A 20362-nucleotide genomic window follows, 5' to 3' on the forward strand; every position below is an offset into this window, starting at 1 on the left:
CCTCTCCCACCTCTGGCGGGGGGCTCTGAAAACCCCTTCCCTCTGCGCACCCCCCCCGCCCCCCGCAGGCTATTACCTTCCCAGCGTGCAGGCACAGCTCTGTTTATTGATGACCGCCCCCTTTCCCTAGGTTGTTTAGATAACTAGATGTTATTACTGAAACGAATTGTTACAGCTGAGACCACTCGGCCCAGCCCTTTTCTGTGAGAATGAGGACTGAGGAATGTAAGGGGCCACGTTTAGGACTTGTTAGCAACATGGGCGGACACAGAGCTGATGTTTCCTCACACCACCTTCCTGCGAGCTTTGCTTTCCCTAGTCCTCTCTCCCTGAAAGGCTGCAAAGCTCCGGTCCGCTTTGGTGTGAGAAACTCTTAATATGTTGGATTGGTTACTGTACAGCAACATGGCTGTGTAATCCCCAGAAAGTCCCGGAACCTGCGATCGTCAGGCATTTCTTTGAACTGGTCCATTGATCTTTTTGTCTCAGCCGATTCTGTGGCTCACGCGATACCCCAATCATGTTTCCCCGAGCGCCCGGCTTGAATCGGACACATGCCCACGGGTGGCGGGGCCCAGAGGTCTGGTGGAGGTACTTCGGGGAGGGGATTCAGTGGGAGAGTAAGGAGCGTTTTAGAAATGAAAGTAACTTCTGCTACCGGATGAAGAGGGAGGAAAACAGAGGCGCTGATGGATAAGGATGTCTCAGTGGGGGTGTGGGATGAAAATGGATAGGCAGTGATGAGAACAGCCCGAGTTCGCGCACCAATCCCTGTCCCCTCGTCAGGCCATGTGAACCAATGAATAACCCCAAGGAAGAGAGGGACTGAGAAAAGTTCAATACAAAAATTAAATCAGAGAAAGCGATTTTAGTTAAAATCAAGGAGCTATTTGGTGCCTAAAGCAGCACAATTTTGCTACTTGTGTTAAAACAGGAATGTGCAAAAGAGGACAAGGAAGCATCTTTTAGCTTCCACGTGGAATCCAGCATTGCTTAAATCAATGGAGGCTTTCAGATGACCCAAATGCTCTGACATCAGCGTTATCTATTACTTGACTTTCCCCCCTGGATTGGCCTCAAGCCTTTCACCACGTTCTTGAGTCAGAAAGATTAGCGAGACTTTGGAGAATGAAGGGTTTATTAGAATAAGAGACTGAACGATTTTGGAGCCAAGGACTTTTGTGGAAGTTCTGTGCAAAAACAATTGCACTTTGGCATTATTCTTGGAGAATGAGCCACCAAGAGGGTGAAGACATCCCTTCCTCTTCACCACCGAGCTCCACTCCAGTTGAGTATTTTGAAGGCCCCTTGCTGTTAGTGATGGTGATGGTTTGGGTCACTTGCTGGAATATGGCAGCCATACCTGGTAGACAGAGTGGGAGATACAGGGCAGACCAGCAAAGAACGAGGTGACTTTTGGAAGCTACTCACAGTAGAGGTTGCATGATGCCTGGTGGGAGTGGGGCCACCAAGAAGATATGATGTTGTTACCCACGGGCTGTTCATCAGATTCTCTGGAAACTCTGTGAGACCCTTTCATGGGACCTTGTGAAGACGCTCAGGAGAAAACTCAAGATCTGCTGATGTTCCATGTGAGCAGGTTGAGGAAAGCCTGAGTTTTGTTTGCTTTCTACTCCTCAGGTTTTTTTAAAATCCTACTTGAATTGCCTATTTGGGAGGTTAGAAGTATATCTATTTACTTGTAATTTCAAATTTATAAATTAAAAAACACTGTTATGAATATTGGCCTTCTCATGAATGATGGCCATGTAGTATCATTTTCTTAATTTTCCTAAAGTAATCACATCCTCTGAATGAACAAATCACATGTGCACTGTTCCATGTTCCCAGTAGTATTATAGAATTCATAAATTTTCTCTTTTGTGACATTGCATATCTAGAATTTTTATGTAAATTCAGCTTTCAAATATTTTGTTGTCTCTTTCCTGCAGTGACAGACAGCAGAAGAGTACCGAGAGAAACAGAATGACTTCATCAGCCACCTTTCAGGGGCTCTGTCTATCTTCTCTTATGATCTTGTGTCCTTGGTCAAACCGAATCTCCAGATGGCACTGTTGTCAGAAAGACTGAGAAAAATAGATGACCCAAATATATTTTTATATCTGTGTTTCAGTTTATAAATCACTAGTTTTGTTTCTGAAATGTTTTTCAGGTCAAAGCAGTTTTAAGGTCCCTCTTCAGCAGTTACTTGCCATTCTCACCTTATTCTTCCCATTTTCTGTGTATTAGATACTTTTTCAGTCTGGGATTTATAGTTCCCAGTGCAATACCGAGAGTTGGTTGAGAATCCACTTTTCATTTCCTGGTAAAGTTGCTTTCAGCGACAACAAAAGTACTATTTTGTTTTACAAAATTTGCAATCAACATAAATCACCATTATCAACACAGTCACATAAATATGTAGACCCACAATAGTGTGTGTGTTTTTTTAAACCTTGATAAGAACACTTAACAGGCGATCTATCCTCCTAGACAAAACTTGAAAGGTACAGTAGAGTATTGTTAACTACAGGCACAGTCTGGTACGGCAGATCTCTAGAACTTAATCTAGCATCTACGTTTCCATTTAAGCATATTTCTGAACTCTTCAGAACTTCTGTATTATGACATATTCTTTATTTTGCAATAACCTTTGTGTACATCAAATGTAAAGTGTTGTCAGCAGAAGTGTGTGCTTCTATAAAACTTAGCCAAACATTGTGTTTTCTTTCCATTCAAGTGATGGTACATCTTTGTTCTTGACTTACTTCTTTGGGTCAGGGTGAGCTGTTGTACACGGGAGGACAAGAGAGCAAATGTTTTCAGGTGTTTAGAATTTTGCAGAATGTATTCATTGCTGCTTCTGACAAATAGGATCTCCATTAACATGACAAACAAAAAGCGAAATGGCGTATTCTCTGTTGAAAAAGTGATTTAGACAGTTGTATTTATAAATGACCTTGGGGTGCTACAAGGTCCTCCCTCCACACCACCTTCCCTGGGTCGAAGCTCATCCTACTTTATCTCGGCCTCCTTTTTAAACAATAACTTGTATGCTAAGGCGTTGGTGCAAGGTCTCCTGGAGGCCCCTGTCAAATGTGCGCTGCCTGGCAGGGACAGGAGGGCTGCTTCATTAGCATAGGCTGGCAAACTGCCACCTTCAGTCATTTAACATCTAGTAATTGAGCTGCTTTTATGTGCCAGGCAGTGTAGTCAAATAAGGAGAAAGGTGGTTCCCTGAGGACATAAAAGATGGTTAATATTTGATGGCAATGAAGGGGGGAAATTCTGAAGCACGGGGAAAATAGAAGCTTTCAGGGCACAGAGAAAGCTAGATGATTGTTGCCACTGGGTTCGCATGGAGTAGTGCATCTAAGTGGGAAGTAGGGGGCTGTGTGCTGTGGGCGAAAAAGGGGCCACATGCTAAACCTGACAAGCTCAGGGTGCCCTGTATGGTGGCCTTACAAACTCAGGGTCTGATAGTAACCACACAGGATGGTCTGAAATGAAAGCTTCCTAACTAGCCCTGGCCGGTGTGGACTCAGCAGGCTGGGCATCATCCTGTGCACCCAAAGGTCATTGGCTCAATTTCAGGTCAGAGCACATGCCTGGGCTGTGGGCTTGATCCTCAGTAGGGGGTGGGCAGGAGGCAGCCCCTCAATGTTTTGTTCTCACATCGATGTTTCTTTCTTTCTCCCTCATCCTTCCTCTCTCTCTAAAAATCAATTTAAAAAATATATATTTCTTTCTTTTTATTGATTTCAGAGAGAGAGTGGAAGGGAGAGGGAGAGAGATATAGTAACATCAATGAGAGAGAACATTGATTGGCCATGCTCCTCACTGGGGATTGAACCACAACCTGGGCATGTGCCCTGACCGGGAATCAAACTGGTGACTTCATGGTGCATGGGTTGATGCTCAACCACTGAGTCACACCGCTGGGCCAATTTAAAAAGTCTTAAAAAACAAAACAAAATGAAACAAAAACAAAACCTTCCTAACTAAAAGAGAGTCATGGCGAGTAGTCATGTCCTAGGCCCGTACCTTCCTTGACAAAAGTCAATCTTTACTTTAAATGAGCCTATCTATTGTCTTTTTTCATCTATGATGACACACCTTTGGAACGTCTGAGTAGTCTCTTTTTGCACACCCTTCAGTGCACACGCTCCCACCAGAGCACAGGACCAGGAAACCCCTCATTGTTTTCTTATTCTCCCTGCATACCATGTCTATGTGCTATAAATGTTAGTTGTTAACTATCTTATACCCAGCAATGTGAAAGAAGTATTTTCTCTTTATCCAATCCAAGAGATTTCTCTGCTTTGCTTTCTCCACCTCCCGTGTGTATCACCACTGGATTTCATATAACCCTCCTTATGCCTCCTCTTTTGATTGTAATGTACAAAAGAAGGTGAAAACTGCCATTTGCAGGAGCATTTTCTCCATTCATTGAGATTTTACTTCTTGGCAATTATTGTCAATTTGTCTCGAATAAACATAAAACTTCTTATAGGTTTGGATGTTTCTTACATCGACAGTGCAAATAATATTGAAATTGAGGCACTTTTTCTGGAAATCTTTTTAAAAACATTTTTATTGATTTTTAGAGAGAGAAAGGGAAAGTGAGAGAGTGAGAGAGAAACATCCATGAGAGAGTGAAACATTGATCAGCAGCAGCCTGCGCGCCCCCTATTGGGGATGGGGCCTGCATCCCAGGCATGTGTCCTGACCAGGAATTGACCTGGCAACTCTTTGGTGCATGGGATGATGCCCAACCAACTGAGGCATACTGGCCAGGGCTGAAGATCTTTTTATTCACTCAACAAATAGTTATTGAGCACCTACAATGTGTCCAGCATCAAGGACCTAGTGCCATAGAGATAAACAAAACTGGCAAAGTCTGTCTTTAAAGAACTAATAGGGTGGTGAGTCAGGCCCTGAACATATGGACAAGTACACGTATAATGGCAGATAGTGATAAGGGAAGAGAGAAGGAGAAAGTGAGGTGAGTGGGATAGAAAGTGCTAGGTGAAAGGGGCTGAGGTTACTGGGTGAGGGGGTATTGCTATTTTGTTTAGGGAGGAAGAGGCAGGCCTGATGGAGTCAGGGATCGAGCTCGGCAGCCAAGGGAGGGAGCAACAGAACATTCAGGACAGCTAGAAGTGCCTGGTCAGAGGCAGGAGGCCACTTGGTGTACTCAGAGGACAGGAAGGAGGTCGGTGTAGGTTAAGATGGATGAGCTAAGAGGAGAGTGTGGGAGAGGAAGCAGATCATGGAGAGCCTTGAAATTTCGTATACACTTTAGATTTTACTCTGAATGATCTGGTAACTGATTGGAGGATTTTCGGCTGAGGAATAACATCACCAGGCATATTTTGAAAAGGCACACTGGCTGCTGTGTTGAGATCAGACTACAGAGACTCAAGGGTAGAAACAGGAAGATAAAAAAGTGCTACAAAAATCCAGGAGAGGAGTGATGGCAGCTTTGATCCGAACTGTATTGGCAGAGGAAGAGATCAGGTTCTGAATTTTTATTTGAAGTGAGAAGTGGCAGGATTTGCTGTTCTTTAACTGGGACAATATGTATCAGTGCTTCTCATTCTCCAGGGTGGGTGTGTGCGGGTGGGCTCTGTGCCCAGAAAAACAGTCGCCAGCTTTCTCAAGCCAAGACTTCTAAAACCACAACACTCACAGTTACATGGCTCTGGGAACATGTGTAAAGTACCTGGGACCTGAAATTGCCTACATGATCAGTGTATCCCGTGGAGTCAGTTCCAGAGTGTCTGGGTAGACAGGACCAGTTCTAAAGAGACCCCTGTTAACAATCTCCAGGTCCAGGCTTGTTTCAAGAGCAGATGCTGGAGCCCAGCTCATGTGGTTCAGTGGTTGACCGTCGACACTACACCAAGAGGTCGCTGGTTCAGTTCCCCGTCAGGGCACATGCCCAGGTTGTGGGCCAAATCCCCAGTGGGGGGCATGCAGGAGGTGGCCAGTCAATGTTCTCTCTCACTGATGTTTCTATCTCTCTCTCCCTCTCCCTTCCTCTCTCTCTAAAATCAATAAAGAAAAAAAAAAAAAGAGCAGATGTCGGATACAGTGCAAGCTACCATTTTCCTCTCGTTCCAGTGTGACATAGAAGTTCAAATTCTTCTACAATCTTTTGGGAGTTGTGATGGCTAATTTCATGTATCAATTTGACTGGGCCATGGAGTAGCCAGATTAAACATTATTTCTGGGTGTGTATGGGAGGATGTTTCTAGATGAGATTAACATTCGATTCAGTGAGCTCCGTAAAGTAAATTGCCCTCCTCAGTGAGGAACTGTCGTTGGCCGGATGTGTGGGGCCTGGGACATGCGGTGAGATAGACTTGGGTCATGACTCCATTTGCCATCTGGCCTCTATACACCCCCACTGTTATTAAGGGTACCATGACGATGCTTTGGAAACTCCTGGTGTCAGTGCTAGCTTGGACCCTATAGCTAAAAGTACAAGGAAAACGTGGGTATTCCCTGTTTCCCAGTATTCGGTTATTTGTGTAAATGTCCACTGATCTCTTGGGGGAAGACTGGGAGAACCAATGTTCTGTATCCTTTCCATGGTTGCAGGATCCTTCCTCGGGCGCGCTTGGCCTCCCCTTGAAACAATGGACTCTGTCTGAGAGCTGACTCAAACTCGGAAACTAGGGGAGGGAGAGTGACTTGTTATTTAGGATAGATGATGTCAGTCTTCTGTTCATCTGCTCTTCATCATTTAAAATTTTTTTTGGTTATATTTATCAGCCAAAGCCCCTGTTGTCCACCCATCTATCTTGTCCTAGAAATGCCATTAGTCATCACCACAGGTACTTGCGGCTTTGATGCCTGCTAGGGTCCACCTTCCTCATTGGTTAAGGGCTGCCTCTGGTCTTCCAAATCCTACCCTTCCCACTGGCAGAAGGAAGTCCATTCCATACCAGCATCCCTACTTTCCTAGACTCTAAGAACAGTCGCCAGTAAGCTTCTAGACAATGCCAGTGTCCTCAGAGTGCATTTCCTGACACTTAGTGAAGGGAGTGTCTTCTGGGACATCCAGGGTACATGGTCTCCTTGGTGGAGTTTTAGGTTTTAAATAACTAGCTTGTCTACTTCTTTGAGCTCAGTGATTCCCCCCCCCTCCCCCCCAAACTCTGTGAAGGAAGTTCTGGTATTTTTACCTCAATTACGGTGAGTTCGTTGTTTTTCAAAGCTTCTAGGAACTAACCAAGCAAAATATATTAGGCCTGGCCACAGGTGCCCTGCTGGGATGTTAAGTTACAAGAGCATGCCCCATGGCAACAAATTCTTCCCTCTTCAGGCTAATTATCTCCCCTTTCCAGTTCAGCATATTCAGTATCTGCTTCTAGGCAGATTCTTTCGGTTCCTTCCAGCACCTATTAGCCAGGTTCTGTGTTTCTTTTCTTTTCCTCCCTTAGGAGAGACAGTACTTTGCCAATAAGATCATGCTGATCTAGTAGACAGGAAGGGAGGGATGGGCCGAATTTGACAGGCAAGTACAATTTTGCAAAGCATTTGTCTCAGTTGAGGTTTCTGCAGTCTTCAGGCAAGAGGAAGCAGCTGTTCTTCAGCTAGAAGAGTTAGGGTACGTTTTCAGGCCTAGGGGCATAGGGTATTGGGAATTCAGTGATTGTGTGGGCATCCCAGGTATCTCGGTCACAAGTCTCAGGACCCCATTCCTTCTCAGCAGCATCCTACCTTTAGCAGAAAATAAATCCTCCTCCTTCACAGCGTTGTTACTCTTACTGTCACGCACTGGTCCAGGTCTTCAGCAGGGTCTTTCCTGCAGCTACAGATGATGTTCTCTGAGGAAAATGTATTACGGGAGCAGCAGCAAGTACACATGCTTGGAGATAGGAGCATGTGTGATGGGTTCAGGGAACAGCTAGACGTCTGGTGCAGGAACTGGAATTGTTTGAATGGAGTGGAGCAGGAGGAAAGTTGAAATTAGAGCAGTTGTGACCAAAGGGGAATGTGGGCAGCTGAATAATCAGGGTCTTGGGAACCATTTTAAGGACTCTGTTTTTTATTCTAAGATGATCGGCCATGGGTACATTTGAAGGCGAGGACTCACATGATCTGGCTCACATTTTAAAAGGCGCACTCTTTGCCCAGCCGGTGTGGCTCAGTGGTTGAGCATAGACCCCATGCACCAAGAGGTCGCTGGTTCGATTCCCAGTCAGGGCACATGCCCAGGTTGTGGGCCAGATCCCCAGTGGGGGGCATGCAGGAGGCAGCCAATCAATGTTCTCTCTCATCAATGTTTCTATCTCTCTCTCCCTTCCCCTCTCTCTGTCGAATCAATAAAGGAAAAAAAATTAAAAGGCTCACTTTTACTTCTTTGTGATAAAGATTTTCTAGGGAGCAGAGGCAGAAATACAGAGGCTGGTCAGGAGGCTGTCACAAGAAGCACAGTAAGGCCCTGGCCGGTTTGGCTCAGTGGTTAGAGCGTCGGCCTGCGGTCCCGAGAGACCTGGGTTCGGTTCCCGCTAAGGGCATGTACCTCGGTTGCAGTTTGTCCCCGGCCCTGGTTGGTCGTGCGGGTGGCAGCCACTCGATGTGTCCCTTTCACATCGATGTTTCCCTCTCTCTCTCTTCCTCTCTTCCCCTCCCACTCTACCTGAAAAAAAAAAAAAAAAAAAAAGAATCACAGTAAGACTAGGGTGACTGTAATGAAACAGTGAGGACAGGTGAGATTAATGGAAAAAATAGTAGTAGGATTTTTGATCAATTATATGGATTAGATATGGAGTTTACAATTTGACTGGTAGGAACATTTTATCTTTTTAAAATTTAATCTCTAATTCATATTTCCTCTAATGTAGTATCGTGGTTTCTAACATTAGGAAAGAACACTTTCTTTAAAGGTAGTCAGTTACAGAGAGAAATGCTAAAACTCCAGTCCTTTCCTTGGATAGCTCACAGTAACAAGCCAGCAGGCATAGTTTTAGTCATAGTGAGAGTTACACAAAAGGACATCCCTAGTTCTGATGGGCTATTAGAGCCTTCACAATAACGAAGATAGAAGCTTAAGATATGTGGTGTGTCATAATATATGTGGAGAGATTTTGTGTGCGTGTATGAAACAGCTATAGAAAACACACACATTCTCTCTGATTTCACCAGACACTAAGTACAATAAGAATTCAGAAGTAAGATAACATCAGTTTGGGTTAAAGTGAGTCCTTGCAAGCTGTAACACGGACGTGATTTAGAGTAGGCCTGATATGAATGAATGAACAATAATGAAATATGTATGAGTGGATTTTCTTGAAATATTTGTGTAAAAGGCACTAGTTCCACAGTTTATCTGTTTTGGTTTGCAGACAGTTTGAACATTTAACAAGTGGAAGAAAATGCACATTAACACAACGTTTTGCGTACAATTTAAGGGGTCCATAGATACTCTGAAGCTAGAGGGTCTGTGGAAACCGATTGCAAACTGCTCAGAGTGTCTTTTAAGCAGTTCGGTGTGGCCACCAAACAGCAACGATACTTGACTATGCCCTTTCTCCTGAAATGTTTCCACCAAATTTGCCAGAAACCTTATCAAAATTAGAATGTCGTAGATCCAACAGAAAGTTACTAAACAGATTGACCCTGTGGCCGGAGAGTGAAGAGATCTCTAAATCCCTTCATTTCTGAGCAGCAAAAAGAGCAAAAGATGCGGTGTTATTTCTAAACACGCGGTTATGCTCCCAGCATAGAATGAATGGGCATACAGAGGATGTGATCGTCCACGCATAGCTGCATTTTTCCCGTGAACTATGTTTACCTGAGAGTGGAGATGAGCAAGGACGTTTGAGGCAAGCGAAGGAAAGATCTATCAACTAACAATTTTAAGGAATAAGCTAAAAAAATGAAATTCAGCTTTTCTGTACCCTAGAATTCTGCCAGCAATCACCCGAGGCATCAGGCTGTGGACTGTGAGGGCAGGCAGACACTGCTGTTTCTTTGCTAGTAAATTACATATTACCTATGAGCTATTTATTTATTTACTTATTTTAGTCTCATTAAAATGCATCCTTTGTAGAGCTCTCCGGGCACAGGTACAAAATAATAATGGCTTGGTAAGCAGTGTGCTCTGAAAACCCTGCAAGAAAGTAGATTCAGGTGGGCTTGACACAGCCAAACTGGTGGCTGTCAGTGAAGTGTGGGCTGACCTCCAAGGGCGTAAGTGTCACTGCAGCAAAGCACTTTGTGAGCAGAGTGAGATGAACAGCAATTACCTCTTTCAGAATAGCAATCTCGGGGACAGTCATTTTCTCTCTCTGGTTTCTTGGTTGAAAACTGTACTGCACACTTCAGGGAGATGCCCTGAGTTTTATGTAGTACATTAGATTTTTGCATGGCACCCTGTGTAGGCATCCATATGGCAACCAGGTGAAATTGGTCTGAGCCAAGACAAAGTAGCAGACTGCACTGATTTGACTGAGATCTTAAAAACAAGAGAAAAAAGTACAGAGACGGTTCCAACATTTACCTGGGCACAGAAAATGGTTAAGCTTGGCCGGTGTGGCTCAGTGGATTAAGAGGACTGAGAGGTCCTGGTTCGATTCCCAGTCAGGACACATGCCCAGGTTGCAGGCTTGATCCCCAGTAGGGGGCGTGCAGGAGGCAGCTGATTGATGTTTCTCACATCAATGTTTCTATCTCTCCTTTTCTCTCTAAATAAATCAATAAAAACATATTTAAAATAAATAAAATGGTTAAAAGGTATGGTTTAGAGAATCAGGCAGCTCTATGTAAGTCTCTGCCACTTTACTAGTTACTTATTAGCATTAATTTCCTGAGTATTCATATCTTAATCTAAAATATGAAGATGATATTATTTTATTCCTAAGGTTGTTTTAAGGATAAAACAGATAATTCATATATAAAGCTCTTTGCCTAATACATAGCAAGATCTCAAGATGTGTCTTTTCTTGTCAATTTGACATTGGACTTACCTCACTATTGGGGACCCTGCAGATCCTCTTTCTCAAGGTTCTCTCACTTTTTTGCGATGGTTAAAGCAGCTTGGAACTTGTACTCTCTGGGCTGCATGTCATTCCTGCTGCTGTGACAGGCGAGAGGTGACCCCTGCATTCACTGCCTGGGCTTCATGGAGGCAGGTGTGTTTCCTGGCTAGTCTCTCAATTTGCAACTTGGATCAACTTTTCCCCTGAAAATGGCACTATTAACATTTTGGTACAGACTTTTCAGACTTACTTTCTACATATGAATAAACTTAGAAAATCATGATTATACCATCTACCCTGGTTAGGAACCTGCTTCTTTTCATTTAAAAATTGATTGTGAGCATTTTCCAATGTAGTGAAATAGTCCTTCAGCATAATTTAAAATGAGTTGTCTTGCCCTGGTCGGCTTTGCTCAGCGGTTAGAGCACTGGCCTGTGGACTAAAGGTCCTAGGTTAGATTCCTGGTCAAGGGCACATACCTGGGTTGCAGGTTCGATCCCCGGCCCAAGGGGGCTGTGCAGGTGCAGGAGGCAACCAATTAATGTGTCTCTCATTGATGCTTTCTCTCTCTTTCTCTCTCTCTCTCTCTCTCTCTTTCTCTCTTCCCCTCTCTTCCATCCTTCCATTCTCTCTAAAAAGCAATGGAAAAAATATCCTTGGATGAGGATTAGCAAAAATAAATAAAATAAAAGAGTTGTCCTATTGTATTTTTTTCTGAAAATGGGGGCATCTTTATTTTAAAGTAGTGTATGATAAACAGTCCCTCTACCCCTCAAAATTAATTGCTCTTAAATATTTTATTTTATATCTTTTAAGATACAAGTATACATTATAATACACATATTACATAAAGGTAATAACCTACATGTTTTAATCCATAACCTGCTTTTTTAACTTAACAATATATTGTGGACATATTTTTATTTCAATATAAAGTTTGCCTTTAAAAAGAGGTTAAAAAAAAGCTAAATATTATTATGTGGACGTAGTGTTATTTGCTCAATCTCTTATCACTGGATATTTTGACTATTTAAAGTATTAGGATATAAAGTAAAATTAAATTAACTTTAAAAATAAAGTGTTAGGATACAACAGTCAATGAACATCTTTATACAGCATATTTGGCCCAGCCAGTGTGGCTCAGTGGTTGAGCATCAACCTGTGCACCAAGAGGTCATCGGTTTGATTCCCAGTCAGGGCACATGCCCAGGTTGTGGCCCGATCCCCAGTGGGGGGAGGGTGTGCAGGAGGCAGCCATTCGATGTTCTCTCTCATCTATGTTTCTATCTCTCTCTCTCCATCTCCCTTCCTCTTTCTCTAAAATCAATAAAGAAAAAAAACTATATAGCATATTTGTACACTCATACTCTATTTCTTTAAGCTAAATGATGAGAAATAGAATTTCAGGATCAAATTGTAAGCACATTTTGAGTGTTGGTACGAATAGCCCTCCAGAAATGAATACTTTACAGTCCCTTTCAAAATGCATGAGCTGTCCTATTTCCTCATAGCTTTGCCAGCACCACAGTAGTGTTTTTTGTTTGTAAAATTTTTAATTCCTTGCTAAATTAAAATATCTTTGTAAGCTGTTCCAAATCCTTATTGGAATTCAATACTATATAAATCAGAGCCACAGATTTGGCAAAATAATGCAACTGGTTAATCCTTTGGTACAGATTCTCCTCTTTCTACAGCAACCATGTTATTCCCAAAGGAAAACATTTCCTACATTCCCGACCACTGACAAAAATGTCAGGCTTGTAAACTTTTCTGACACGATGACTGAATTTCTCAATAAATATTTATTCTATATGTGTAATCCCATACCAGATGACTTATGCATCTGGCTTCCATTTAATGTGTTGTGATTCATTTTAACGTTTTAGGAGAAGTAAGAAATTGTCTCAGTGGATTAACTTTCAAGGACTTTACTAAAGACTTTCAGAAAATCGGAGGGCTCAGTTACTCCTTTTAGACATGCTTTGTAAGATGCATTTATTTTGTCTGCTACTATACTTGTCTTGAGACCTCATTACCTGGGAATGTACCATGGCTCCGCGGCTTGAAGTCCCGAGGGAAATGTTTCACCCACCATGTTATCAGCCTCTCAGTTTTGAAAGTGCAATGTGAATCACAAATTTATTCTCTACTCTTCAATTTGTAAAAAGATGGTGCATAGATGAAATGAAAAATAAACTCAGTGGATGAAGCAGCCCTTGTCCTTGTCTCCAGCATGGGTTTGCGTGAGGCCGTTGCCACTGTTCTAAATATGACAGGTTTAAATTATGGGAAACTCTACTCATTAGAAAGAGTATTTTAAGAGTTCTGACTATCAGATGAGTACAGGGAGAGTATGAAAATGCTCTAAAAGTGCCTGCGGAAGACTGTCTGATGACATACAAGTGTCAGAACTCAGTTAAAGGGCTACTCCAGTCATTGCCCGATAGGAGCTGTGTCACTTGGCAGAACCCTGAGTGTATGCTGGTTTAAATGCCGTTCTGCCCCTCACCCCTTCTTCCTTCTTTGGAGTGAATTCTCCTATGTTGGTCATGGCGTGATATTGAAACTTTTTAAAATTTTTATTTTATCTTATCACATTTTAGAAGAGCTGTAAGAAAGTTTTCTTTTCACAGCTGATATTTGGGGAGTCTTTAATATAATGGTCAAAAAATGTAGAAAGAAGAAAAGGAGGTAAAACATCATATGATGATTTCAGCATATATGATATGTTTAATGGTTGAGGATTTATGGGTTGAAAAACAATGTAGTTACTAGCAGGCTGTCCTTTAGATAAAAGTGAGGGAAGATTTTAATAAGAGCCTTATAAAGGGAAAGAAACTTGGTGGATATAAGGAGAATATATGGAGGAATAAAAAAATCATTGCATGGGAGAAGGAACTGAAAGAATTCCGAGAAAAATAGTTTAAACATGATAGTTTTTATAAAGAAGCTTTGGTGAGGGAAGGAACCATTGCAGTAATAATATAATCCCCAGAAGACTCGTTTCTCCTTTAATATGATAGTAGAGATGGTTGATCTCGCATTCATTTTTTTTTTTTTAAGAGACATTCCAGTATCCATTCGGTGTGAGGGTCTCACCTTGTGGAGAATGATGAGCCATGTCTACAAGGCCATTCATGCAAAGGTGCTTACTGTCAGCACTTTTACTTCCTTCAGAATAAACCTTCACTAATCAATCAAACAAACACAAATCTACCAAGACAAACTCAAGAACACCCATAGAATCTGGTAAATAAGCACAAAGTAGCTTAGACATGAACTGTTTTCTGACCTACATCACCCAAGTCCTCTGCTTCTCTTCAGGGGTGACAACTAATTCGATTCTGCCAGCCAGAGCCCTGTAAGCTGGGGGGGGGGGGGGGGGGCTCTTTGAACAGCTGTGGAAAATGGCTAAGACAGTGATTCTTAAAATCTGTTTGGAAGATTAAACAGAGATTTCATGCAGTATTTCAAGCGTTTGTAAGCAATTTCTTTTTGGAAGGTTTTCAACCTTTTTTTTTTTTTTTTCCTACTTTATGAAAATTCGGCTGTAGAGTATCTCTACAGAAATAAAACAAGTTTCTGGGCTGGAATCTCAATTCTGAACTAAAAATGTGTTTCAGGACTGTTTCTTAACGTAGACTACAACCCACACCTACATCTTTTTCCTTCCCACCTCATTCTAATTCAGAGACATCTCACTTGAAGAAGGATTTTGTCACTTCCTTTCCTTTGGAATTCTGATGCTGGGAATATTTGTGGAGAGGATGTGCAGAGTGGGAATACTGTGTGATAGTATCTTCCATGAGGAGGACAGATTTAAGACTCCTTACCTAGAACCATACAATGATATTTTGAGATATATTGTTGCATCAGTTATCAGTCACAATGGGTTTTTCTTTCTGATTCATGTCAACTCTGAAGTTAGCTAAAGATCAGCAGATAATTATTTGACCTCATTTGAGAACAAATGTTTCATTCAAAACTCATTTCTTTCCTGCCAATGATTGAGCAAATCACGTATGAAGACATTTTAATGTCTCTCGTATTCTTTCTTTTTATTTTTTCTTTTTCTTTTTATTTTTTTTATGAATTTTTATTTATTTATTTTTTTGTTACAGATATTTTACCTTTTTACCCCATTGGCACCCCCCACCCCACCCCCCCTCCACCCTGTCCCCGGCTTAGTTGTCCATGTCCATTGGTCATGCATACATGCATATAAGTTCTGTGGTTTATCTCTTCCCACTCCCCCCACCCCCCATCCCCTCTTCTGAGGGATGTCAGTCTGTGCCCTACTTCCATGTATCTGGGTCTACTGTATTCCTCAGACTGTTATGTTCATTATATTCCGTATATAAGTGAGATCATGTGGTATTTGTCTTTTTCTGCTTGGCTTCTTTCACTTAGGATAATACTTTCCAGGTCCCTCCATGTCGTCTCAAAGGATAAGAGATCTTTCTTTCTTACCGCTGCATCGTACTCCATGGTGTATATGTACCACAGCTTTTTTATCCATTCCTCTACTGGTGGACACTTGGGCTGTTTCCAGATCTTAGCTACTGTAAATAGTGCTGCTATGAACATGGGAGTACATATATTCTTCCTGATTGGTGTTTCAGGCTTCTTAGGGTATATTCCCTGCAGTGGGATCACTGGGTCAAATGGAAGTTCAATTTTTAATTTTTTGAGGTAGCACCATATTGTTTTCCATAGCGGCTGCACCAGTCTGCATTCCCACCAGCAGTGTATTAGAGTCCCCTTTTCTCCACACCCTCGCCAACACTTGTTGTTTGATGATTTGTTGATGGCGGCCATTCTGACAGGTGTGAGGTGATACCTCATTGTTGTTTTAATTTGCATCTCTCTGATGATTAGTGATGTTGAGCATTTCTTCATATGTCTCTTGGCCATTTGTATGTCCTGTTTGGAGAGGTGTCTTTTCAGCACCTCTGCCCATTTTTTAATTGGGTTCTTTCTCTTCCTTTTGTGGAGTTGTATGAGCACTCTATATATATTGGAAATTAACCCCTTATCTGATACATCATTGGCAATGATGTTCTCCCATACAGTGGGTTGCCTTTCCATTTTTTTTTTTTCCCTCACCTGAGGATATTTTTCCATATTTTGTACAGATAGAGTGGGAGGGAAAGAGAGGAAGGGAGAGAGAGAGAGAAACATCGACGTGAAGGGACACATCGAGTGGCTGCCACCCGCACGACCAACCAGGGCCGGGGACAAACTGCAACCGAAGCACGTGCCCCTTAGCGGGAACCAAACCCGGGTCTCTCCGGACGCAGGACGACGCTCTAACCGCTGAGCCAAACCGGGCAGGGCGCCTTTCCATTTTGATGATTGTTTCTTTTGCTGTGCAGATGCTTTTTAGTTTAATGTAGTCCCATGTGTTCATTTTCTCCTTTATTTCTGTTGCCTTAGGTGATGTATCAGTGAAAATTCTGCTCCGTATGATGTCCGAAATTTTGTTGCCTACATTTTCTTCTAGAATTCTTATGGATTCACGGGTCACATTTAAGTCTTTTATCCATTTTGAGTTTATTTTTGTGTATGGTGTAAGTTGATGTCTACTTTCATTTTTTTGCAGGTAGCTGTCAAATTTTCCCAACACCATTTATTAAAGAGGCTGTCTTTACTCCACTGTATGCTCTTGCCACCTTTGTCAAATATTAATTGAGCGTATTGCCTTGGGTTCATTTCTGGGTTTTCAGTTCTGTTCCACTGGTCTATATGCCTGTTCTTGTGCCAGTACCAGGCTGTTTTGGTTACAATCGCTTTGTAGTATAACCTGATATCTGGTATTGTGATCCCACCTACTTTGTTCTTCTTTTTCAAGATTGCTGTGGCTATTCGGGGTCTTTTTTGGTTCCATATGAACTTTTGAAGTATTTGTTCTAGTTCTATGAAATATGTCGTTGGTATTTTGATGGGGATTGCATTGAATCTATAGATTGCTTTGGGTAGTATGGACATTTTAATTATGTTAATTCTTCCAATCCATGAACAGGGTATGTGCCTCCACGTTTTTATATCTTCCTCTATTTCTTTTTTCAATGACCTGTAGTTTTCTGCAAATAGGTCCTTTACTTCTTTGGTTAAGTTTATTCCTAGGTATCATAATTCTTTTGGAGCGATGGTAAATGGGATTGTTTTTTCAGTTTCTCTTTCTGTGAGTTCATCATTGATGTACAAGAATGCCGTCGATTTCTTGACGTTAATTTTGTATCCTGCTACTTTGCCAAATTCATTTATTAAGTCTAATAGATTTTTGATGGAGTCTTTAGGTTTTCTATGTACAATATCATGTCATCTGCAAATAATGACAGTTTCACTTCCTCCTTTCCAATTTGGATCCCTTTTATTTTTTCTTCATGTCTGATTGCTGTGGCTAAGACTTCCAGTACAATGTTAAATAAGAGTGGCGAAAGTGGACATCCCTGTCTTGTTCCTGTTCTTAATGGAAATGTTTTTAGTTTCTGTCCATTGAGTATGATGTTGGCTGTAGGTCTTTCATATATGGCCTTTATTATGTCGAGATATGATCCCTCTATTCCTACATTGCTGAGTGTTTTTATCAGAAATGGATGCTGGATTTTGTCAAATGCTTTTTCAGCATCTATTGATATGATCATGTGGTTTTTATTCTTCATTTTGTTTATGTGGTGTATCACGTTTATTGATTTGCGAATATTGTAGCAGCCTTGCATCCCTGGAGTGAATCCCACTTGGTCATGGTGAATAATTTTTTTGATGTATTTCTGGATCCGATTTGCTAATATTTTGTTCAGGATTTTGGCGTCTACGTTCATCAGGGATATTGCCTGTAGTTTTCTTTCTTCGTAGTGTCTTTTTCTGGTTTTGGAATTAGAATTATGCTGGCTTCATAGAACGTGTTTGGAAGTCTTCCTTCTTCTTGAATTTTTTGAAATAGTTTGAGGAGAATGGGTGTTAGTTCTTTTTTGAATGTTCGGTAAAACTCCCTCGTGAAACCATCTGGACCTGGGCTTTTGTTTGCTGGGAGAGTCTTGATTACCTCTTCAATTTCCTTAGTTGTTATTGGTCTGTTCAAGTTTTCTATCTCTTCCGGGAATAGTTTTGGGAGACTGTGTGTTTCTAGAAATTTGTCCATTTCGCTTAGATTGTCGAATTTGTTGCCATATAGTTGTTCATAGTAGTTGTTAACGATCTTTTGTATTTCCATGGTGTTGGTTGTTACTTCTCCTCTTTCATTTCTGATTTTGTGTATTTGGGTTCTCTCTCTTTGTTTCTTGTGAGTCTAGCTAAGGGTCCATCTATCTTGTTTATCTTTTCGAAAAACCAGCTCTTTGTTTCATTGATCCTTTGAATTGTTTTTTTGGTCTCTATGTCATTTATTTCTGCTCTGATCTTTACTATTTCCTTCCTTCTACTTGCTCTGGGGTTTTCTTTTTGTTTACTTTCTAATTCTTTAAGTTGTGAGGTTAGACAGTCAATTAGAAATTTTTCTTGTTTTTTGAGGTAGGCCTGTAGTGCTATGAACTTCCCTCTCAGAACTGCTTTTGCTGCATCCCATAGATTTTGTGTTGTTGTGTGTTCATTTTCATTGGTTTCCAGGAAGTTTTTAATTTCTTCCTTGATCTCCTCGGTGACCCATTCATTGTTTAATAACATGCTATTTAGCCTCCATGTGTTGAAATGTCTTTGCATGTTCTTGTTGCAATTGATTTCTAGTTTCATGCCATTGTGATCTGAGAAGATGCTTGATATGATTTCAATCTTCTTGAACTTGTAGAGATTTAGTTTGTGTCCTATCATGTGGTCTATCTTTGAGAATGTCCCATGTGCACTTGAGAAGAATGTGTATTCTGTAGTTTTGGGGTGTAATTCTCTGTAGATGTCTATTAAATCCATTTGGTCTAGTGCTTCATTTAGAGTCTCTGTTTCCTTGCTAATTTTTTTGCCTAGAGGATCTATCCAGTGCTGTCAACGGGGTGTTGAAGTCCCCTGCTATGATTGTATTGTTGTCGATTTCTCCTTGGAAGTCCTCCAGAAGATTTTTAATATATTTTGGTGCTCCTATATTGGGTGCATATATGTTTATCAAGGTTATATCTTCCTGTTGGATAGATCCTTTCAATATTATGTAGTGGCCGTCTTTGTCTCTAGTTATGGTCTTCATTTTGAAATCTATTTGATCAGATATGAGAATTGCTATCCCAGCTTTTTTTTGCTTTCCATTTGCTTGGAAAATTTTTTTCCATCCCTTCACTTTCAACCTATGTGAGTCTTTTGTTGAGAGGTGGGTCTCTTGTAAACAACATATAGATGAGTCATGCTTTCTTATCCAATCAGCTACTCTGTGTCTCTTTATGGGAGCATTCAATCCATTTATGTTTAAGGTGATTATTGATATGTACTTATTTATTGCCATTTTTGTTTAGTGTGGTTCTATTTTTCTTCCCATTTCTACTGCTAATTACAGCAGTCCTTTTAACTTTTCTTGCAGTGCTGGTTTGGTGCTAATGTATTCCCTTAGCCTTGGGAAGCTCTTTATTTGATCTTCTATTTTGAATGATAGCCTTGCTGGGTAGAGTAGTCTTGGATTCAGATTCTTGTTTTTCATGACTTTGATTACTTCATGCCATTCTCTTCTGGCCTGTAGTGTTTCTTGTGAGAAGTCAGCCGAGAGCCTTATGGGGTTCCCTTTGTAGGTAACCTGTTGCTTATCTCTTGCTGCTTTTAGGATTCTCTCTTTGTCTTTAATTTGTGGCATTTTAATTACTATGTGTCTTGGTGTGGGCCTGTTTGGGTTCTTCTTACTTGGGACTCTCTGTGCTTCTTGAACTTGAATGCCTTCTTCCTTCACCAAATTAGGGAAGTTTTCTCTCACTATTTTTTTGAATATATTCTCTATCCCTTGCTCATTTTCTTCTTCTTCGGGGACTCCTATGATGCGAATATTATTACGTTTCCAGTTGTCCCATAGTTCTCTTAAGCTGTCTTCCTGTTTTTAAATAGTTTTTTCCTTTTGTTTTTCTGATTGTTTGATTTTTTCTACCCTGTCTTCTAATTCACTGATCCGGTCCTCAGCTTCCCCTACTCTGCTTTTTAAACCTTCCAATGTGTTTTTCATTTCGGATATGTCATTTTTTATCTCTTCTTGTTGGTTTTTAATTTCCATTTGGCTTATTTTCAGTGTCTCTATGTCCTTACTCATGCTGTTCAGCTTCCTCAAGATCATGGCTCTGAATTCTAGCTCTGTTAACATGCCTAATTGCTCCACATTGATCTCATCTTCGGTGGAGGTGTCTTGCTCTTTCATTTGGCTTCTGTTTCTGTGTTTCACCATTTTGGCTATCACTGTGGGCTTTGGA

The sequence above is a fragment of the Molossus molossus genome, unplaced genomic scaffold (genome assembly GCF_014108415.1).
Source record: "Molossus molossus isolate mMolMol1 unplaced genomic scaffold, mMolMol1.p scaffold_m16_p_4, whole genome shotgun sequence".
NCBI classification, from domain to species: domain Eukaryota; kingdom Metazoa; phylum Chordata; class Mammalia; order Chiroptera; family Molossidae; genus Molossus; species Molossus molossus.